Source organism: Pan troglodytes, chromosome 13, assembly GCF_028858775.2.
Source record: "Pan troglodytes isolate AG18354 chromosome 13, NHGRI_mPanTro3-v2.0_pri, whole genome shotgun sequence".
Taxonomy (NCBI): domain Eukaryota; kingdom Metazoa; phylum Chordata; class Mammalia; order Primates; family Hominidae; genus Pan; species Pan troglodytes.
In genome coordinates, this window is record NC_072411.2 from 130,919,795 (window position 1) to 130,943,609 (window position 23,815).

The following is a 23,815-nucleotide window of genomic DNA, read 5'->3' on the forward strand; positions in this document are numbered from 1 at the left end:
TAAACAAGGACCTGAAATATTTCTATAATATAAATTATACAGTCGATCCAATAGGAATCAACCTTTGGATCCTGTTGATAGAATAAAAACCTTCCATCACCAAATTTTTTTAAAAATTACAAGTGATTCATAGAAGACATTAGATCATGAGTAAGTCCTCAAAAGTTCCAAGTTTTCCCATTTTTATACCACATACTTTTTACCACAATGTAATTGAAATAGAAATGCTTATTATAGCGAATATATAAACAAAGAAAACCATATGAGTTACAGATTTTTTAAAACTGTGAATATCTACTTGTCTGACTTTTATATGCGTGGCTTACATAAAGATTCAAAGGCTATCACCAAGCTGAGCTCAGAGATAAGTTATTACCATTATTATTATTATTAGACTTTATTCTTTTTAAAAATGTAAACTAAATATCCATCTCAGAAAATTTGAAAATAATCTAAAATTCTAGCAAAATTGAGATATATGTTTAAATTTATGAATTCCTAAATATAAAAGGAGCAGTGTTGACAAGTAGCCTCAATAGCTAGTTTTGAAGAAAATATAATAACATACCTTGGTTAAATTTAATTGCAGGGAAAGAGAAAATATCATTAATGAAATTAGACATAAGATAGATAATATAACCAGAGGTAGACTTTTAAAATAAAACAGTAATTCTCTGTTCAATCCAAACGGACCTGCCTCCTAAATGAGTCACTTGAGGTTTGGGGACATCTTAAAATGAGAAATTAACTGAATTATAGCAAAGATAACGTTTAGCATTTTTAGTTTCATGATTCAAGTTGCCTAATGCTAGGAAGGATTGGATATGTTGTACCTGATTTAAACACTAGAGGGAAGAAAAACAAAGAAAACCAGGAGGCATGCCAGATCCAACCCGAGGAATAGCGACTGCAGGAGGAAGGGAAGGCAGTCCAGCTTCAGAGACAGACCTCACGAAGCAGCCACAAACACAGCCCTGGGAGATTCCAGGTAACAGCAAAAATAGTGCTTATGCCTTCTTGAGCAGTGTCTATTACCCATCTCACCACCGGTTAGTTCTAGGCAAAGGCAGGTATAAGGAGCTCACTATGAAGATGAATCTGGGCATTAATGGTTTTGCACATTTTTGCGGGGAGAGCAGATTAATCTGTCACCCCTCGGTGCTGATGGGACAAAAGCTGGTTTTACTCCTTGCTCTCGTCTCCTTCTAGCCCCCTTCTGTAAGAGTTGCTTCCTAACAAGTAATGCTTCCTTTTGTTTTTGTTTTTAAAACCTGCTCAGACCTTAGTTTAGGGTATTTTGGGCCATACAATGGGATAGGTGTCATTAAAGGGAAGAGAGGTAGTTTGGGAGTCATATGTCTTTAGAAGTTGAAGAGGGTAGTGGTTACTCTGAAGTAGTGCAAGGTCGTGGGGCTGAGAGTTTCCCCAGAAACAGAAACTTAGGTCTTGGGCTGGCTCTGCCCCATGAGGTGACAGGACCAGGAAAGAGAAAGTGTGTGAGGGTGAGGGCTGGAGACCAGGGAGGTGGTCTTGGAAGCCCTATTACTAGAAGGGCCTGCTCGAGTGCTTTTCTCAGAGGGGACCATTCTGTGGGTGTCCTGACACCAGATTAGAATAGAGATGTCTGGATAGCATGTGTGAGAGAAGGGGTTCTCCACCCATCTTCCTAGACCTGGTGAGCCCACAAGTTCTTATCTTTAGAAAATAGGGGGAAATGCTCTGACATTGCATTTTGGCTAATTTTGGTGCCCGGATTTCAAAGCTAGCTTCAATATTATTTACATTCCAATAGATGATCAAGGTTAAGAAAGGAAATAATCTAAAGAAAATTTAGCTTTATCATTAATGGTATAACTTAAACTGTGAATTATAAATACAACTTAAAATTAATATAGTCTTCAAAAGATCTGTGGAAACTTGTTTTGTTTTCCTTGATTTATTTGTTTAATTAAACACTGGGGCACTAATGAATGATGAAAATATGACCAAAAGTCTAAAGTCAAGAAAGATTTAAACTAAACAATGCAGAAAGGCTAGAGAAATATTTGACAATAGTATTTCATTTCACAAATTTAAAACTTTAATCTTATTTGATAACATGTTTTCAGGCCGGGCAAGGTGCCTCACATCTGCAATCCCAGCACTTTCAGAGGCTGAGGTGGGTGGATCACTTGATGTCAGGAGTTCAAGATCAGCCTGGCCAACACGGTGAAGCCCCAGCTCTACTAAAAATACAACAAAAATTAGCCGGGCATGGTGGTGGGTGCCTGCAGTCCCAGCTACTCAGGAGGCTGAGGCAGGAGAATTGCTTGAACCCAGGAGGTGAAGGTTGCAGTGAGCCAAGATTGAGCCACTGCACTCCAGCCTGGGCAACCGACAAAGACTCCACTTCAAAAAAAAAAAAAAATTCTTATGTCCACATAGATCCTTAATATTACCTTGGGAAGAAGTTAGGAGAGGGCCTATTATGCCAATTTTTCAGACAAGATAAAGTGAGGAGAGTGAGTGCTTGAGGTTCAAGCACCTGCTCATGGTTAGTGAACAGCAAACAACATGAGGGTGGTGAAGCCTCCAGATCTTTCCATTACTCCACATGTTAGTGGGATCACCCAATAAATGTCAGCATCCAAGATGAACAACTCGAAGGGAAAAATGAACGCATTACTATATAAATGTATGATTCTGTAATAAAAAAAAATACCCAAAACCTGTGTCATGACATTTGTCAGTCATTCCAGAAGTGAGTGTGTGAACTCGATCTGGCACTTATAATAATCACATTTGCAAAGAGTTTCTTTTGCTGAGTGTCTGTAATTCATTTGGTTGCGGGAAGCTTTTCTATGGTAGCTCAGACCAAAGACCACATATCTGCAAACAGTTTGCAGGCACTTGTTTTCTCCAATACATCACTGAATTCTCAGGTTTCCTGAGGGAGAGGAGAGAAGCGAGGAAAAAGAAAGGAAGCTAAGAAACCAATTTCATTTACCACCAAACTAAATAAGCCACCTCTTCTTGAGGCATGTGTTGGTGGTTACCAGTGGGGACTGGAACAAGTTGAGAGCTGAACCCACTGGGGCTGCGAGGATGTAGGTGAGGACCCAGCGTGGCAAGAATTCCAGGCTTCGACCTCCAGCTGCACAGCTTGGTGATGGCCAAGGGTGCGGCTGCATTTGGAGTCTTCTGTAAAGAGGCAGGGGTGCCACCAACCAGCTCCCTTGATGCCCCTGCCGAGAAATGCTAACTGGAAACTCATGGCTGGATTGTCTGCCTCATCTTGGGTTAACAAAAGGGTCCCTATTGCTTCAACCCTGGTCAGTTCGGTTCAAATCTATTGAGCCTCCTTATGCACCAGACATTTTGCTGGGCTCTGCACATCCAGTAGAGGACTCCTGGTTTATGACTCTGTAAGAAGCTAGAAGTGGCCACTCCATCCTAAAAGTAGAAAGCCGAACAAACTGAAAAATCAACTCATCATAGGGAAAACTGCTGCCCCCAAAATTGGAAGGACCAACAAAAAGTTGAAAACAGAGAATCACAACTTACTAGAGCAGAAACACAGGAGCAGAAACTACAGTGAGAACCCGTGCCAGGGTAGGGAAACCTGAACTGTGATGGATGAATGGCTGGAGGCTTCGTGTGGACACATCTGAGGGTTAAACACTCCAGGGGACTCAGTCATAAGGGCCCTCAACACTGTTTGGGGTTTTACCTCCAGGAGCTTGACCAGGTTCTCACAGAGAAGATGAGAGAAAAATTCCCTTATGCTTCCTGTAGGTTGGGGGAGGAAAGTTGCCATTTTAAACTATGCTAGAACATTCTATTTTTCCTAACCAGGCCTGCCCTCAAGTGGAATTGTTTTACCAGACCCTAACCTGTTGGAGTTTCACTGGAACTTAACTGACCTGGGCCCCGGATGGGAAATACTCAACTTCAGTCCACTTTAGCCATCCTGTCCCACCAAAGATTAGGGGACTGAGAAGCTCTTGTGAGGTCACAGTTCAGAAACACAGGCTCAGCAAAAGACTGACACCTAATAATAGGATGATAGGAGACTCCCCCTCCTCCCATACATTACCGTTGCCTTAATAAGGGCCTATTTACTGCAGTTTGTTTTGCCCGCTACATCATGTGCAGCTAGCAAGAAAATAGTACAAGCCATCCTCAAAGGCAAATAAACAAACAAACTCAGCTTGAGGAAATAGACCAAATATCAGAACTGGAGTTAAATATGGCAGGAACATTGGAGTTATCAAACTGGTAATTTAAAACAATTATGATGATTATGCTGAGGGCTGTAGTGGATAAAGTGGACAGTATGCAAAAACAGACAGGCAACGTGAGCAGAGAGATGGAAATCCTAAGAAAGTACCAAAAAGGAAATGCTAGAGATTAAAAAAAAATGCCATACGAGGAATGAAGCGTGACTCTGACAGGCTTATTAGCAGACTGGACACTGGAAAAGTAGACGTTCTCAAGCTGGGGAAAGAATCCCTGTGCTTGAAGGTTATTCAACAGAAACCCTCAAAGCTGTAAAGCAAACATAAAAAGAGACTGAGTTAAAAAAACCGGAAAAGAATTTTCAAAACTGTGGCACAACCACAAAAGGTGTAACGAATGTGTAATACCCATACCAGAAGGAGAAGAAAGAGTGAAAGAAATCATTATATAAAAAGACATCTGCACTAGGGTGTTTATCACAGCACTATTCACAGTAGCAAAGATATGGAATCAACAAAAGTGTTCATCAACAGAGGACTGGATAAAGAAAAATGTGTATATATGTAACATATGTAATGTATATGTATAAACATTATATACATGTATATATGTTATACGTATATACATTATATGTATAATGACTGATATGTATATGACTGATATGTATAATGGCTATATGTATGATGACTGAAGGCCATTAGCCTAAGTGAAATAACTCAGGAACAGAAAGTCAAATATCAAATATTCTCATAACTGGGAGCTAAACAATGGGTGTGCATGGACGTACAGAATGGAATAAAGGACACTGAAGACTAAAAAAGGTGGGAAGAAGGGAGGAGCATAAGGGTTGAAAAACCGTCTATTAAATACAATGTTCACTATTTGGGTGATGGGTACACTAAAAGACCACACTTCACCATTATGCAATATATGCTTGTAAGAAAATGTGCTTGTACCCCCTTAATATATAAAAATAGAAAATATATATAGAAAAGAAAAGAAACAGAAGATATTTGAAAAAATAATGATGGGAATTTCCCAAAATTAATGTCAGATACCAAACCACAGGTCCAAAAAACTCAGAGAACACCAAGCAGGATAAATTAGAACACACACACACACACACACACACACACACACCCTTTACCTAGGCATATTATTTTCAAACTACAGAAAATAAAAATAAAGTCCCAAAAGAAGCCAGAGGAAACAGACACATTAACTATCAAGGAGCAAAGGTAAGAATTCCATATTACTTCTCAGAAACAATACAAGCAGGGAGAGAGTGGAGTAAAATATTTAAAGAGTTGAGGAAAAACAAACAAACAAAATGCCAACCTAAAATTCTATACCTTGTGAAATTATCTTTCAAAACTGAAAAGGAAAAAAAATGCTTTCTTCAACAAACAAAAATTGAAGAAATTTGTTGCCAGTAGACCTTCCTTACAAAAAAAGTCAAAAGAAGTTCCTTAGAGAGAGGAAAATAATATGTCAGAAACTCAGATCTACATAAGAAAGGAAGAACATTGAGGAAGAAATAATTGAAGGTAAAATAAATACTTTTTTTATTCTTACCTGATTTAACAGAAAACAATTTGTTCAAAATCATCACATCAATGATGAATTCAATTACATGTGCTTATGTATATGTCTTATATGTATTTTATACTTAACATATGCGTGTGTATGAATGAAATCAATAACATAGATGAATCAAGAGACAAGAGGGAGGAACTGGGTGACATTTGAAACCAGACTTGGATTAGTTGTAAATGTATATTGCAAACTTTAGGATAGCCACTAAAAAAAGTGAAAAAGGAATTTTAACTGATAAGAAAGGGGACAAAAAAAGCATTATACAAAATACTCAATTCAAAATCATGGGCCAGGCATGGTGGCTCATGCCTATAATCCCAGCACTTTGGGAGGCCAAGAGGGGTGGATCATGAGGTCAGGAGTTTAAGACCAGCCTGAGCAACATCGCAAAACCCCGTCTCTACAAAAAATACAAAAATTAGCCAGGCATGGTGGCGCGTGCCTGTAATCCCAGCTACTCAGGAGGCTGAGGCAGGAGAATCACTTGAACCTGGGAGACGGAGGTTGCAGTGAGCCGAGATTGCACCACTGCACAGCCTGGGCAACAGAGCAAGACTCCGCAAAAACAAACAAACAAATAAAAAACATGAAAGGCAGAAAGAGTGGAAGACAAAAATAGGAATGCAGCTGGGTGTAGTGGCTCACACCTGTAAACCTAGCACTTTGGGGAGCCAAACCAGGCAAATCACTTGAGGCCTGAAGTTTGAGACCAGTCTGGCCAACATAGGAAAGCCCTGTCTCTAAAAGAAAAAAGAGAAAAAGAAAAAAAAAAAAAAAGCAATGCAGGACAAGGAAGGGCAACAAATAGAAAATAGTAACAAATAAGATAGATACTAATCTAACTATATAAACAATCACTTTGAATATAAGTGCTTTATATGCACCAATGAAAACACAGAGATTGTCAGAGTGGATAACAGAACAGTAGCCAACTATATATCATCTACAGAGGTGAAGAAAACAGGGTCCCTTCGCTTGGAAACCTGACATCAGAAAATGTTTCCAAGGGTTCCCCTTTTTCCAGTAGTGTGTGCTATAGAGTGACGGTGGTTCTCTCTCTGCCTCTGTCTTTTAGGCACCCACACCCTGAGGAACTGCAGGCATCACACTTTAGCAGTGATCTAGTGTCCAGAGTCAGAGACCCAGAGAAATTAAAAATCTCATTAAAAACAAGCAAACAAACGAGTATTCTCCCCTTGTAAATGTTCTCATTATTATTGTGTCCTAACAGTAACTGTAGGATTTACTCTTTGCTGTTGGCTTGGCCTTCAGAGTAATTTGTCTTGCATCGTCTCATAGATTCAATCATTATCCTTGAAACAACAATGAAGTGGGAGTTAGGAGACCCCAAAGATGCTTCTCTGTATAGGAGTGAAAACCCTGGTAGCAGCAGCAACACTGGTTTCCTTGCTGTTCCTTGATGAAGCCAAGCCCACTCCCAGCCTTCTGCATTTGTTTTTGTTTTACACTCTGCCTGGAATGATCTTCCCCCCCGGCACAATTGTGTGTCACTTAACAACAGGAATCCACATTCTGAGAACTGTGTCATCAGGCAATTTTGTTGTGTGATTATTGTAGGGTGTACTTACACAAACCTAGATTTTATAGCCTACTACACACCCAGGCTATATGGTGTAGCCATTGCTCTTAGACTTTAAACCTGTATAGCAGGTTAGTGTAGTGAATGTTGTAGGCAATTGTAACACAAGAGTATTTGTGAATCTAAACGCAGAAAAGGCACAGTAATTAGATAAGCAGTCTGCTGTTGACTGAAACATAGTATGTGGCGCATGACTGTGTACACATGGATAGCTCTGAAGGAAGGAAGAGTTTCCAAAAAGAGGCAACCACAGCTCATTTGAGTGAAGCCTGTTGTGACACAGCATGGGTTGAAAGTCCAGACACTCAACTCATCATCTTAGGCTCTGTGCATTTGCTAAACAATCTGACTGCATTGCATCATCTCAGATGCCTCACAATCTCTGGTGAAGCCATATGCTTCTTCTTGGGTGTCGGGTCACCCCTTTATCTCTGTATCCATTTATACTGCAAATTCCTTCTTTACTCGCCAGTTCCTCCTCATCTTATAGCTCCAATGTAGCTTCTTCCGTAAAGGCCTTCCTGCTCCTCTGCACCCCTCGCCATGCTATGGGTGTCCTGATGCCTTCTCTCGGCTCCCCCGATCCCTGGGCTTACCCTGTCACAGCCTGACACTCCAGCTGTCGATCCCTGGTATGTGTCTGTCTCCCTCTTCCACTGAGTCTGAGAGGACAATGCTTTGTCACCAGAGTCTGGGACAAAACCTTCACCAAGGGGAGGAGTCTGTAAATGCGCACCGACTCCAATAACTGCATCCTCAGCGTCTTTGGGAACACAGTGGAGATGTACCTAATTCATCCTGGGAAAGTAAAAATGGGAGGGAGACATGGAGGCTTAACTCAGCCTTAAATGAATGAATAAATAATGGCCAGGCAGTGGGGAGTTGGGAGGAGCTTGCAGGCTTTACCTACCACAGTGAAAGTCCTATAACTATATTTCACCATTATTTTCCGGTAGTCTAGGAGCTCCCCAGAGACCCTGGCCTGGGGTAGATCCTGTGTGGTCACGTTCATAGACCACTAAGAACAAAGGCGCCTTCCTCCATCATTTCCACCTTGCTGCCACTAGAGGGAGACCCCGGCCCATTTATCACGCCCATTCCTGCCTCCTGGAGGCCCCTCCCTTCATCTGCTCCTGCCTGATCTCCTGAGTGGGGAGGCTCGGGATTTATGGCAACGCTGGTGCCAAATCGCAGAATTGTCCTAAAGCCCAGCTCTCTGAATAAGTGATAGCCTTAGAATAATACTAACCACATTAAAAATAACGTATTGCTACTTTTTGCCTAGATTTATAATATACCAGAGACCGTGCTGAGTGTTCTATAGGCACGATCTCTCTGCACTCTCACAAAAGCCCCATGACATGAACACATTTGTTATCCCAAATTTGTCAGATGGAAAAAGAAAAAGTGAGGCACAACTCGATTAAATGCCTTGTCTAAGGTCAACAAGTCCGTTAGGGTTGGAACTAACTGACGACAGACGAAGCCATCCTAACCCCTGAAATCTACAAGTAGTCCAGGAAGAGGGGGAGAAGATCCCTTTAGGTGTGAAGGAAGAATGGACTGGAAAGTAGAGACCCTGAGATCCAGGACGGAAGGCGAGAAGAGGCTCGCTTGACTGTCATAAGCTTGATTTTGCTGAAAGAGACCCCAGAAAGGGCAGTGATGAGAGATGAGGCCACAATACAGGTAAGCAGGGGCCCTGGAGTGCCAAGCCTGTGTGCCAGGATGAAGAGTGCCGTTCTATTTCAAAGGAATGGGGAATCCTGCAAGTGTTTTAAGCTGGGAAAGATAAAATCCAGTTTGTGTTTTGTGAAAATTAGGTGAGTTTCTGGGTGGAGAAAAGACAGGCAGGGGACCCAGTGCTGGTGGGAAATCCATGAAGAACCCGCAGCACCATCTTAATGAGAGAAGGCGAGGACCAGGACGGGGCAGAGGCCGGGGATGTGGAGAGCAGGGGACACGAGACCTCTCTAGCAGGGTTGTTGAGCCTCCACACTGTTGATGCTGGCTGGGTAAACTGTTTGGGGGAGGGGAAGGGCAGACCGCCCCATGCTTTGTAGGATGGTCAGCAGGATCTAGCCTCTACCTGCCAGATGCCAGTAGCACCCCCAAATGTGACAGCCAAAAATGTCTCAGACATTGCCCAGTGTCCCCTAGGAGACAGAATTGCCCTTGGTTGAGAAACACTGCTGCAGCGATGTCACCTAGCACAGTCTTCCAGATAGAAACTGAGGCCCTGATTTGGGTGACAGCTCCACCCCTTCCTAGCTCCATGACCTTGGAAGAGACGACTTCATCCCATTGGACTCTTCCTCATCAGCAAAGAAGGACACAACGCTTTCCTGAGAATGTGCCTGTGAGGCTGAATTAGACAAAAGCACCTTGCAAAGCTGCCTGACACATGGTGAGCCCGCAGGAAATGTGATTAGCAATCACGAAGATGAGCTTCATCTGCAAGAGACAGGCCTTTCTTTCATCATCTAGGCCGTCCTAGCTGGGGAGACACAGCAGAGGGACACAGCTCACATGCACAGGGGGTGCCCACCAGCCATGCTCCCCCACCGGAAGACTAGATCTCACCTGGTACAACCAGCCCTGAGGAATAAGGAGACTCATGAAGAAACCCTGGCCACAAACAGAGGCCCCGTACTGTGACACTTGACCTCCTGCACACCCTCTGGCAAAAGCAATGTAAAGGAAGAATGCATTCCCCCACCCTCGGGCGCAATCACTACCGCCAAGGAACCAGAGTTAAGGCCAGCGTCCTTCTGGCCTTTATTCTGGATGAATAACTAAAGGGACTTGCTGTGTGGGCTGGACTGAGACTGCTCCTGATTATCAAGGAGACAGGGCTTTACTACAACATGGATGCAAGGAGGGATGCAAGGAGGGAACCCTTTGAATGCCTCTTACTATTAATGTAAAAGTTAATAGAAGTTTATAGCAACCCCCCTGTAGCAAGCATCCCAAAGGGCCCAGATCCCTTAGGAATAAGAGTTTTGGTCACCCCACTGGGTACAGAACATCATCTGAGATTTGGGCTGAGGTTAGAGGAAATATCAAATGAACTCTGGAGAAGGATAGCATAAAACTAATTTTTTTCTAGGATTTTACTTTGATGGTGTTCTGGAAATAATTTCCCATTTCTTTAGTGTTTTTTTTTTTTTCTTCTCTCACAGGAGAATACATTACTTTCTATAGCCTCTCCCTGGCTTCATATCCTTGTTTATGATTCAGGAGTATTTTTATTGCAGGTCTTTGTTAAATGAATCCTGTTATGCTTGAAAATATTCTTAGTAAAATTTAATGATAATCTCTTACAGTTCAATGTCCATTCGATAGGATATAAAATTAAAAGGTCAGTTTCTTTACCTTCAATACCCTTAAGAAATTAATTTCTTCATGCATCCAGTATTGCTATTGACAAGTCTGATATCATTTTGATTCCTTTTTTGTTATTATATGATCTACTATTTTTCTCTCTGTCTTAGATATTCTGAAGTTTCACTATCCCGCTTGTCCATGTCAGTTTTCTTTTTCTTTTTCGTTTGACACCCTGTGGTGTCGTCAATATAAGACCTTTCAGTTTTCTTTGTTTCTGGAGAATTTATATTTATTACTTATTCAAATATCTTCCTTATGCCGTTCTTTTTTTCTTTTCCGTCTAGATCCCATTTTATCTGGATTCTGGTACTTCTCTTCTCCATATCTATCAATTTATTGTTCTTGTTTCTGAATCTCTGTGGACTCTTTCTAGGAGAGTCTCTCACTCCAGTCTTTCTGTTGAGTTATTTGATTGTCAGCAGTATCAACTTACGGGAAGTTTCATTCTAAAATTTGAATACCTTTCATATCTATTGGTTCCACTGCATTCTTTTTAATGAGTTCCTATTGTTCTTTCCTGTAGTTATTTTGTACTCTTATCTATTCAAGTATATTCGCATTGCTTGCTTTAAAATCCCAGAACATATACTACAATAAGATATACAAGGATGTCCAGCAGGCCTCTGACCTTCCCTTTGGGGTGACTGTACTCCTCAGGTCTTAAGTCATTTGGGCCTGTGGCTTATGTTCCCAGGGGAGGACCTGCTACTCTGGATGATTAAGTGTGAGGGGACAGAAAGAAGCCCAAGCTGCAGTGAGAGCCCCAAGGCAGAGAAGCTCTGTCCAGGGCAGAGGGAATCACTGCGGCTCACTCCTACTGAGCTCTTTGGGGCCATCCGATCGTCAGGGTTTTACTCTGAAGACAGAAATAAGCAGTATTTGGAGCCCAATACTCTTCTAGATCGTAATCTGTCATTTCGTCACCTGGAGCACGTTCTATTTATTATGTGATTTTAGAATGTAATTCTTACTGTAGAAATAAACTTAAAGCAGTACCATTAATAAAATTCTTGAAAACTATAAAACACTAAACACCTGTAAGTTATTACTTTACTGCTAGGTGCAAAGAGGGGTTCAGCATGGATAGCTCTGAATGCTGTGAAAAGCTGCTCAAGATTCACAGCCTTTCAAGGGTTTTTTCTTTATAAAAAATTCAAATTTCTCATCTACCTAAATAATGATGTAATTTAGATGTGTTTAGGCTTTCCACGAGTTGTGTCTTGATAGTATCTGTGAATTGATCCTATAATCTAAAACACAACCTACTGAAAAAGCTAAACATATCATTCAGGGTCAGTCGAGTTAGAGAGACAGAAACCACACAATAAGTTGAGCAAAGAAAGTTTAATGCAAAGAATTAAGAACTAAAACGGGGGATTGGAGTATTGAAGAATTGGCTAGAGAGAAGTAGAGAGAACTCTTAAGAATACAGAAGTAGCTTGGATTCCTAGGTATTTTATTTTCTTTGAAGTAATTGTGAATGGGAGTTCACTCGTGATTTGGCTCTCTGTTTGTCTGTTATTGGTGTATAAGAATGCTTGTGATTTTTGCACATTGATTTTGTATCCTGAGACTTTGCCAAAGTTGCTTATCAGCTTAAGGAGATTTTGGGCTGAGACGATGGGGTTTTCTAAATATACAATCATGTCATCTGCAGACAGAGACAATTTGACTTCCTCTTTTCCTGATTGAATACCCTTTATTTCTTTCTCTTGCCTGACTGCCCTAGCTAGAACTTCCAACACTATGTTGAATAGGAGTGGTGAGAGAGGGCATCCTTGTCTTGTGCCAGTTTTCAAAGGGAATGCTTCCAGTTTTTGCCCATTCAGTATGGTATTGGCTGTGGGTTTGTCATAAATAGCTCTTATTATTTTGAGATATGTCCCATCAACACCTAGTTTATTGAGAGGTTTTAGCATGAAGCGCTGCTGAATTTTGCTGAAGGCATCTATTGAGATAATCATGTGGTTTTTGTCATTGGTTCTGTTTATGCAATGGATTACTTTTATTTATTTGTGTATGTTGAACCAACCTTGCATCCCAGGGATGATGCCAACTTGATCATGGTGGATAAGCTTTTTGATGTGCTGCTGGATTGGATTTGCCAGTATTTTATTGAGGATTTTAGCATCAATGTTCATCAGGAATATTGGCCTAAAATTCTCTTTTTTTTGTTGTGTCTCTGCCAGGCTTTGGTATCAGGATGATGCTGGCCTCATAAAATGAGTTAGGGAGGATTCCCTCTTTTTCTATCGATTGGAATAGTTTCAGAAAGAATGGTACCAGCTCCTCATTGTACCTCTGGTAGAATTCAGTTGTGAATCCATTTGGTCCTGGACATTTTTTTGTTGGTAGGCTATTAATTATTGCCTAAATTTCAGAACCTGTTATTGGTCTATTCACAGATTCAACTTCTTCCTGGTTTAGTCTTGGGAGGGTGTATGTGTCAAGGAATTTATCCATTTCTTCTAGATTTTCTAGTATATTTGTGTAGAGGTGTTTATAGTATTCTCTGATGGTAGTTTGTATTCCTGTGGGATCAGTGGTAATATCCCCTTTATCATTTTTTATTGCGTCTATTTGATTCTTCTCTCTTTTCTTCTTTATTATTCTTGCTAGCAGTCTATTTATTTTGTTGACTGTTTCAAAAACCAGCTCCTGGATTCATTGGTTTTTTTGAAGGGTTTTTTTGTGTCTCTATCTCCTTCAGTTCTGCTCTGATCATAGTTATTTCTTGCCTTCTGCTAGCTTTTGAATTTGTTTGTTCTTGCTTCTCTAGTACTTTTAATTGTGATATTAGGGAGTCTATTTTAGATCTTTCCTGCTTTCTTTTTTGGGTATTTAGTGCTATAAATTTCCATCTACACACTCCTTTAAATGTGTCCCAGAGATTCTGGTATGTTGCGTCTTTGTTCTCACTGGCTTCAAAGAGCATCTTTATTTCTGCCTTCATTTCATTATTTACCCAGTAGTCATTCATTAGCTGGTTGTTCAATTTCCATGTAGTTGCATGCTTTGAGTGAGTTTGTTAATCCTGAGTTCTAATTTGATTGCACTATGGTCTGAGAGACAGTTTGTTGTGATTTCTGTTCTTTTACATTTGCTGAGGAGTGTTTTACTACCAATTATTTGGTCAATTTTAGAATAAGTGCAATATGATGCTGAGAAAAACTTATATTCTGTTGATTTGGAGTGTAGAGTTCTGTAGATATCTATTAGGTCCACTTGGTGCAGAGCTGAGTTCAATCCCTGGGTATCCTTGTTAACCTTCTGTCTTGTTGATCTGTCTAATATTGACAGTGGGTTGTTAAAGTCTCCCATTATTATTGTGTGGGAGTCTAAGTGTCTTGGTAGGTCCCTGAGGACTTGCTTTACAAATCTGGGTGCTCCTGTAATGGGTGCATATATATTTAGGATAGTTAGCTCTTCTTGTTGAATTGATCCCTTTACCATTATGTAGTGGCCTTCTTTGTCTCTTTTGATCTTTGTTGGTTTAAAGTCTGTTTTATCAGAGACTAGGATTGCAACCCCTGCTTTCTTTTAGCTTTCTATTTGCTTGGTAGATCTTCCTCCATCCCTTTATTTTGACCCTATGTGAGTCTTTGTATGTGAGATGGGTTTCCTGAATACAGCACACCGATGGGTCTTGACTCTTTACCCAATTTGCCAGTCTGTGTCTTTTAATTGGGGCATTTAGCCCATTTACATTTAAGGCTAATATTGTTATGTTTGAATTTGATCCTGTCATTATGATGTTAGCTGGTTATTTTGACCATTAATTGATGTGGTTTCTTCATAGCGTCAATGGTCTTTACTATTTGGCATATTTTTGCAGTGGCTGGTACCGGTTGTTCCTTTCCATGTTTAGTGCTTCCTTCAGAAGCACTGAACAGTGCTTCTGTTCAGCAGGCTTGGTGGTGACAAAATCTCTCAGCATTTGCTTGACTCTAAAGGATTTTATTTCTCCTTCACTTATGAAGCTTAGTTTGGCTGTATATGAGATTCTGGGTTGATTAGTATGTTTAGTCTTTTCTTTAAGAATGTTGAATGTTGGCCCCAACTCTCTTCTGGTTTGTAGGGTTTCTGCTGGGAGATCCAACTTACAAGGGATGTGAAGGACCTCTTCAAGGAGAACTACAAACCACTGCTCAATGAAATAAAAAAGGACACAAACAAATGGAAGAACATTCCATGCTCATGGATAGGAAGAATCAATATCGTGAAAATGGCCATACTGCCCAAGGTAATTTATAGACTCAATGCTATCCCCATCAAGCTACCAATGACTTTCTTCACAGAATTGGAAAAAACTACTTTAAAGTTCATATGGAACCAAAAAAGAGCCCACATACCCAAGACAATCCTAAGCACAAAGAATAAAGCTGGAGGCATCACGCTACCTGACTTCAAACTATACTACAAGGCTACAGTAATCAAAACAGCATGGTACTGGTACCAAAATGATATATAGACTAAAGGAATAGAACAGAGGCCTCAGAAATAACACCACACATCTACAACCATCTGATCATTGACAAACCTGACAAAAACAAGAAATGGGGAAAGGATTCCCTATTTAATAAATGGTGCTGGGAAAACTGGCTAGCCATATGTAGAAAGCTGAAACTGGATCCCTTCCTTACACCATATACAAAACTTAACTCAAGATGAATTAAGGACTTAAATGTAAGACCTAACACCACAAAAACCCTAGAAGAAAACCGAGGCAATACCATTCAGAAGATAGGCATGGGCAAAGACTTCATGACTAAAACACAAAAAGCACTGGCAACAAAAGCCAAAATAGACAAATGGGATCTAATTAAACTAAAGAGCTTCTGCACAGTAAAAGAAACTATCATCAGAGTGAATAGGCAACCTACAGAATGGGAGAAAATCTTTGCAATCTACCAATCTGACCAAGGGCTAATATCCAGAATCTACAAAGAACTTAAACAAATTTACAAGGAAAAAACAAACAACTCCATCAAAAAGTGGACAAAGGATATGAACAGACACTTCTCAAAAGAGGACATTTATGCAGGCAACAGACATATGAAAAAATACTCATCATCACTGGTCGTTAGAGAAATGCAAATCAAAACCGCAGTGAGATACCATCTCATGCCAGTTAGAATGGTGATCATTAAAAAGTCAGGAAACAACAGGTGCTGGAGAGGATGTGGAGAAATAGGAACACTTTTACACTGTTGGTGACAGTGTAAATTATTTCAACCATTCTGGAAGACAGTGTGGCGATTCCTCAAGGATCTAGAACCAGAAATACCATTTGACCCAGCAATCCCATTACTGGGTATATACTGAAAGGATTATAAATCATGCTACTATAAAGACATATACATACATATGTTTATTGTGGCACTATTCACAATATAAAGACTTGGAACCAACCCAAATGTCCATCAATGATAGACTGGATTAAGAAAATGTGGCACATATACACCATGGAATACTATGCAGCCATAGAAAAGGATGAGTTCATGTCCTTTGCAGGGACATGGATGAAGCTGGAAACCATCATTCTAAGCAAACTATCACAAGGACAGAAAACCAAACACCACATGTTCTCACTCATAGGTGGGAGGTGAACAATGAGAACACATGGACACAGGGTGGGGAACATTATACACTGGGGCCTGTCAGGAGGTAGGGGGCTGGGGGAGGGATAACATTAGGAGAAATACCTTATGTAAATGACGAATTGATGGGTGCAACAAACCAACATAGCACATGTATACCTATGTAACAAACCTGCATGTTGTGCACATGTACCCTAGAACATAAGTATAATAAAAACAAAAACAAAAAAACATAATACAGAAGTAGCAAACATTAGAAGCAGCTACAACCCTCTAGGTCCAAGATGGAGAACCTGGGAAGGAGCCACCTCCACGTCTCTCACCTCTTCAGGGGCGAATTGCATTCCTTGTTGGAGAGGGTGTGCAATGGTCACTGGATGGGAGAGAAATCACAGTCTCTTTGCTGATGCAACTTGTGGGAAACCTAATATTTTGGGTTGCCAGGAAACATCTGTTCACAAAAAGGTGCTGCATCTCTGGACTCATTGCAAAGTTACCTGAGGGATTCCTGGGCAATTGATTCATGGAGAGGTGATGTACTGGTGGCACTCTTCTGTGATGATGCCTGAGGAGGTATCAGGGAAGCTGCTGGCTGTACATGATGCTGGCCAACCTGTACTGCAGGAACTGGGCCCTGGTGAAGGGGCATGGTGGAGGAACCTAGTGAGAGATGTGCACCAAAACCAGGAAAACAAACCCTTTCCCCCTAGAGCAAACATACAGCAGCACCGCCTACTGACAATATTGTACCAGCTGACAAAGGAGAACTATCCACAGGGCCCATCTCGGTTACTGCAGAATAAGGAATGGAGAGTGAATTTGGAATTGAGAGACAATAAATGGATGACTGCCACAGTCACTGTTAACAATGAGGTTTTGCTCTTTAGGAATAAGTTATCTGAAGACAAAGCAGGAGGAAGGTCTGTCTTGGTCCTGGATCACTGCTGCTAAAACTTAAGCATGCAAGTCAATCACCTGGGTGTTTAAATAGATTTCTGGGCCCAATTATGAGAATTCTGATTCAAGAGGTCTACAATGGGGCCTGATCATTTACATTTCTTACCAGTTCCTAAGGGATGCTTGATACCGTCTTCTCCTTTTACCTTTAGGTAATTTATCTATCATGAAGAGTTTCTTATTTTTATCACCTAGTTTTATGACCAGGGCCACACTTTATGTAGAACACTCCTTCTGTTCTCTTCTAACTTAGTTATTATACACAAGGAGAAGACAATCTTGATCTTTCTAAAAGCATACATTTGAAATCTTTAAATAAAAGCAGTCCCACACAACTGTATTTCTGATCATTTAAAAATGTATTTTCTTTTTTTTCAATTTAGGATTTTCTAAACAGATTAAAGAAAAGTAATAACTATAGTAATATTTTCTCAATTATTCTAGTACAGTATCTACTCACATCGCATATTTAATATGACTTGGAATTGTCAATTTCACATAATTTAACACCACACAAAACATTTTCAAACTGCAAGAAAATGTAACCAACAGATTTTTCTATTGAGAAGTTGTAATATAAAAACGTACAAAAAGATTTGAGGGGAAAAAAAGTAAAAACTGTTCTAACAGCGGCTTTCCTTTGTTTCAATATGGGGTTAAATGTTAAGAATAAAGATAATTTGACCTAGCTCTATTTTTCCTAAGGTTTATAAAATATCTTTCTTTCATATAACTGAAAAATATGGTAACTGTGATATCTCTTTAGTCTTAGTAAAATAAACATGTCTTTATTAAGTTATAGGATGGTAATGAGCTTCACGTTGAGCTGAGGCACTAACCTGAGTTTATGCCCCTGGAGACTTTTGCTTTTCAGGCAAGCATACCTCAAGGTATACATGTCACGTTGTTTCAGGTGACCTTTAATTTTATCCCATAAAATAATGTTTGAGCTTATCTCATTTTGCCAATTATTTCCATGACTTACTGACACTCTTGCCAATAAATCAGTGAGGCTGTTTTCTTAATGTATAGAGACACATTACAGAAAAAGCCTAGGTGTGAGTCACAGTTCCTGGGGTTTTCACGTGAGTTTACCAACAAGCTTAGAGGCCTTCAACAAATGCTTATAATATGTTTCCCTTTCTGGGCCTCAGTTTTCTCAAACGTAAAAATGACAGATTTAAAGAAATTATTTCTAATGAACTCTCTACCTCCCTGATTTTATATTTTTTATCAAATATCTTAAAATATAATATTGTTGGGCTTTATTAAACAGAGCTCATCCAGAAAGGTTAATAAAATCACTGGGGTTTTTCTCTTTTATTATGATTTTTGAAATAACTGTATGAGTCTTTTGTTAATATAGATAAACAGTGTTGTATAATGGTGGACACGTGTTAATGTCTGGGCTGTTGTCCCACTGATTTTTTTTTTTAATAACAATACTGATAACGGCAAATGAGGTATTAGCCTGGTCGGTGTACCACAATAAAAGGAACCACTATGTGGTAGTATAATGCAGAAAATGGTAGGAATCAGGGCTCTAGCTGTAATGAGATGTGCTTTGTCTGGTCATATGGTCTTCAACTTGAATTATTTAATCGATATAAACTATAGTGAACTAGTGACTTAGAGAATATTGATAACACTGTCAGATTGTTTATAAATAATACCAGCATTATACATTTTATAGTGAAATTCATTCCAAATAATAATGCTGAAATGTTGGCATTTTTCAATATTTCAAGAATGTTACAAGATTAATGAAAAAAATAACAAGTACAATGTTAATTTTTTGAATTGGCACTATGAATTATTAATTGTGGAAAAAGGATCGGGCAAGCAGAAAAGGCTTATTAATTTATTATTTTTAATTTTTTTTAAGATTGGGTTGTTGACGTATCATTTTCCTCATTGCCATGCAGGTGTGAGGTGATGTCTTTTCAGTGATTCCAGATGAGGCATGGCCTAAAGCAGAGAATGACGCATTCTCAGATCATGCGATCATCATAACTGGGCTTCATCCACCTTCCCAGAGATTTCCTGAGAGGCTCCAGTTCAGACCTTAACACCAGCCACTACCCCACATTTTCCCTCCACCACCACACATTAGCAGGGGAATAGAACAAAATGGTGAATTCAGTGGGGAGAAGTCCCTCTACTGGAATTCCCTCATGGGGAGATTATTCTCTCCTCTCCCAGTGGGAAAATGCAGTAAGTGTCCCCCAGAAAAGGGGAGATGCAGAAGACACTTATGAAGACTTGGGTGAGTGGCCATGGTTGAGGTGCTGCTAGGAACCCCACAGCAGAAGGATCAAAGATTATAGAGGACTGAGGCCCCGTGAGATTTCAGTTATTGGGAAAAAAATAAACAATAGTTGCACATGCATATCCCAATGAGGTAATATTGCTGAATGTACATCTATTACGAGGCTTTTTCTCCATATTAGAGCTAAATTTCAGCTGCCATCTAATTTCCTGTTAGAATTAGCACATTAGTAGGTTTGGATTTTGTGATGCATCTTAAAATTCTTCGTTTTTGCATTTCATTTGTCTTTTTGTCTCCTGTACCTGGCAGAGTGCCTGGCACAGAAAATGCACTCAATAAATACAGAACTAAAAAGACACCGAGGCAGGAGAATCACTTGAACCCGGGAGGTGGAAGTTGCAGTGAGCCGAGACGGCGCCATTGTACTGCAGCCTGGGCAACAAGAGCGAAACTCTGTCTGGAAGGAAAAAAAAAAAAAAGACATAGTGTTTGTGTGTTTGTGGTTATTTTGAGGATTTTTCTCATGGTATTTTCATTACTCAGTTTCCTGTGTGCTGTTCTTGAGGCAGCTGTTGTTAGAACAACCACACATGTTAAAATAATCCACAGAATGTTAAAAAATACTGATGCGTAGATTCTCCCTACTTAAGATTTTGATCTAATTGGTCTGGGGTGTAAGCTGGACACGGGGGTTTATAAAAATTCCCAGGAGATTCTAAAATACAGCCAAGATTGAGAACTACTGTCTAGATTATCTTCCTTCTTACCAATTCTTTCTTCTGCTGTATCTAATCTACAATTTTACCCATTCATTGAGACTTTAATTTTAACAATTGTGATTTAAATTTCTAAGACATCTTTTATTATTTTTAATTGATCTGTCTATTTTGCTATAGTGCCATTTTCTTATAGTTTCCACACCTGCTTTTATACTTTAATCATTTTAAATTTGTTTTACTACTTTTATGGCTAATTATTTTATAGGAAATTCTTGGGAATCTACCCGTCCTACTTCATGTGCACTGTCTCTTGCTTACTGAACCTTGTTCTCTTGCATGTTTTATAAATTTGAATTGTAAACCTAACTTAAAAAGAGTTCTATCTGGAAATCCTGACAGCATGGTTTCAAGGAGTTTTGATTTGTCTTTGGCAAAATACACAGCAGTATCTCCACAGCCCTATAAATCCTGTTTTATATACATTTCTGGTGTTCTGTGTTTCTAAATCACAGAATATTTATACCTCCCCACTTCAAATCACTGTAGTGGACAGGGCTGGGGTTTAGAATTCCCAGAGAAGCATTTTTTCCCCTGCAGCCAGCAAAGGGTAGACAATGTTGTTCTTTGCCAAATGTGTTAGCTCTCTTTAATCATTACCTGCTTCTCCCAGGCTGAAAGTTTCTTTCCCTAGTTCCACAAAAAGCTGGGAGCCCAATCCCCTGGTTTGATCATTGCCCTTCCCTGACACCCCTCCAGGAAAGCTGTATCTCAGTTCATGTTATTTGCCCTGTGGTTTATTTCTGCTATAAGATTTCACTTCTTTGTTGGTACCTCAACTATGTATTGAAAATAATGCTCTGATTACTTTATCTGGCATTTCTATGGGTTTATCTTAAGGAACTTTGCAGATGAGCCTATCTTCTTGATCACCTCACCCTCGTCCCATTCGTAGCCTATCTTAACACATTGTGCATAACAGATGCTCCAGAATGCTCTTTGATCTCAGTGTCTACTCAGCCTCACTACTCCGTCAGCCCCTGCTATCTTGCTGGAGCCCTCAGTTACAAAGAGAAATATTTATCATCCTTTTACCTCCCTCATGGCTTATTGACTCAATTTCTTTCACATGTGTTCATGACACTTAGAGTGCTACCAAACTTGCTCCCTGTTATGGATGAAAGCGTTTCTTAATAGCTCACCTGTCCCAGGATGGTTGCAGGCCACAGAATGATCACTTTAAAATAGTCATGGATTTCTAAAGTTTTTAATGATTTTGAAAAAAAAAAAAAAACCTAACTTTTTTCACCAAAGGGTCTTGCATGAATGCATTTTTTGTTTGTTTTGTGTGTGTGTGTGTGTATGTGTGTGTGTGTGTTCGAGACAGGGTCTCACCATGCTGTTGACTAGGCTGTAGTGCAGTGGCACAATCTTGGCTCACTGCAACTTCCATCCCCTGGGTTCAAGCAATTCTTGTGTCTCAGCCTCCAGAGTAGCTGGGACTACAGGGACATGCTACCAGGCCCCACTAATTTTTGTATTTTTAGTAGAGACGGGGTTTTACCATGTTGGCCACGCTGGTCTGGAATTCCTGACTTCAAGCAATCTGCCTGCCTCCGCTTTCCAAAGTGCTGGGTGGCATGAGCCACCGTGCCCGGCAGGATGTATATTTTTAATTAAATGAGTTCTACAAAATATATGAGATTGCTGGTTTTCTTTAATGTACTTATAGGTAAAGTCTGGCTGGTATCATGTACTTTACATTATAAACTAAAGTAGAGACTTGTGTATTTGCTACATATTCAAATTTACTTTGTTGATGAGGATACTGGGAGGTTGTGCTGAAAGATTCTTCTTTATTGATTGCACACATCTTAAAGGGCAGAAAGTGGTTTACAAAAGACATTTTAAAGGACTTCTAGAAAGATAATAAAATAGTGATCAAGAAAAAGATGGTTGCTCCAAAATAATATTGTGGGAAAACAATAATAAAAATAACTGTAATGTAATTGGAAATTAGTTTTTAAATTATATTGGTTTACTTAGCTTTTCAAAAAACAAAAGAAATAAAAGATAATGAAAATAACATCCATCATCAGATTTCTCAGATTGCATGAAAATGTCCTTGCCCTTAGTTAAAAAAAAAAAAAATCAGTGTCTGTTGCATGTGATTAGCCAGGCTTGGTTTTGATTGTTTCCATTACGATCTTCTTGTTAGAGTGTAATGAGATGCAGTCCTGCACGTATGAATACCCATCGCCTGTCACTGAGCCATCTGTCCACAACTTAAAGGCATGAAAACGCTGTCTGCAGTGAATGAGAAAAATGGAAATTTATATTAGAATCGTTCCTTTTTGCTCTTTGTTCATGATTGAAAGCCACTCGACATCTATTCACTGGGATTCAGACATTTAACAGGCAACCTATCTGACAACTTTAAAATGTATTCTAAAATTGGGGTCTATTTTGACATCTGGACATTGGCCAATCTTTTCCCTGAACCAGCTTTTTTTTTTTTTAAGAAAGCTTTAAAAAATAGACTTTATTTTTTAGAGCAGTTTTAGGTTTATAGAAAAATTGAGCAGAAAGTACATAGCTCCAGTGTACTCCCTTCCCCCAACCTCACTTTCCCCTATTAACATCTTGAATTGGTGTGGTACATTTGTTACAACTCACAAACAAATATTGTAGTTTAACTGTGCCCCCAGATCCCCTGTCTTTTACCTATGCATGTTCCTGCCCCAATCCCTGGGGTTCACTGAGAGGTTTTACTGCCTCTATAGTTGTTCATTTTATAAATATTATAACATTGGAATCTTACAATATATTGTCTTTTCAGACTTTTTTCTTGTAGCAATATGTATTGTACTAGTTTTTTAATTGTCTTTAATTTTGATTTTTTAAAAATTACTCACCAGTCACATCACTAATGTCCATTACCAAGTTAAAAAAATTTGTCAGGAAAACATTTAAACAAGTTGCCAGAATAAGATTAAAAAATGTACTCAATACTAAATAGCTCACTTTATAAATGGAGATAAATAAGAAAGGAAAATAAAACAGGGTGATGATGTGTGATAGAAAGAGATATAGGCATATCTCTTTGAATTTTTGAGCCTCAGTTTCTTCATCTCTGAAATGGGGATACTATTATGACATTCCAAGTTCTTCACGGTTAGACATCTTACGTGATGTATATTGAAGGCACTCAATGGCAATGAAGGAAACAGAGAAGAAGCAGAGAAGAAAAGTCACAAGAAAGAGGATGAGAAGGATGAAAATGCTAGAAGAGGAGGGAAGATACAGAAGTAGGAGGAAGGAGGAGACTTTGCTGTAACCTAAAGTAAAAGTTGTTTCTGAGAACAGGGTTTCATCACATCAGGATATGAGACTGTCTTGATAGGTGTGATGTAGAAAAATATTTACCTTTTAGAGAGTCTCCTGGCCATGGGAACCTAGGTGATGTTTCAAG

The 23,815-nt window shown here is 39.5% G+C and overlaps 2 long non-coding RNA genes across 4 annotated transcripts in view; one reads left to right on the forward strand and one right to left on the reverse strand.

The window, feature by feature from the left end:
* Positions 1 to 2,791: 2,791 nt before the first annotated feature.
* On the reverse strand, positions 2,792 to 4,150 carry LOC134807957 (uncharacterized). 2 transcript variants are annotated; one of them, XR_010149684.1, is made up of 3 exons: positions 3,903 to 4,150; positions 3,036 to 3,768; positions 2,792 to 2,926 (listed from the first exon to the last, which is right to left on the reverse strand). It is a non-coding gene; the product is annotated as an uncharacterized LOC134807957 (long non-coding RNA). The 2 variants fall into 2 exon arrangements; XR_010149683.1 differs by having other exon boundaries at positions 3,036 to 3,224; positions 3,903 to 4,144.
* A 4,677-nt stretch (positions 4,151 to 8,827) lies between these two features.
* LOC107973946 (uncharacterized) overlaps positions 8,828 to 23,815 on the forward strand; it is a 109,469-nt gene continuing 94,481 nt past the window's right edge. For both annotated transcript variants that reach the window (XR_010149911.1, XR_008546720.1), the window contains exon 1: positions 8,828 to 9,103. This is a non-coding gene — a long non-coding RNA (uncharacterized LOC107973946). The remainder of the gene's footprint in view (positions 9,104 to 23,815) is intronic.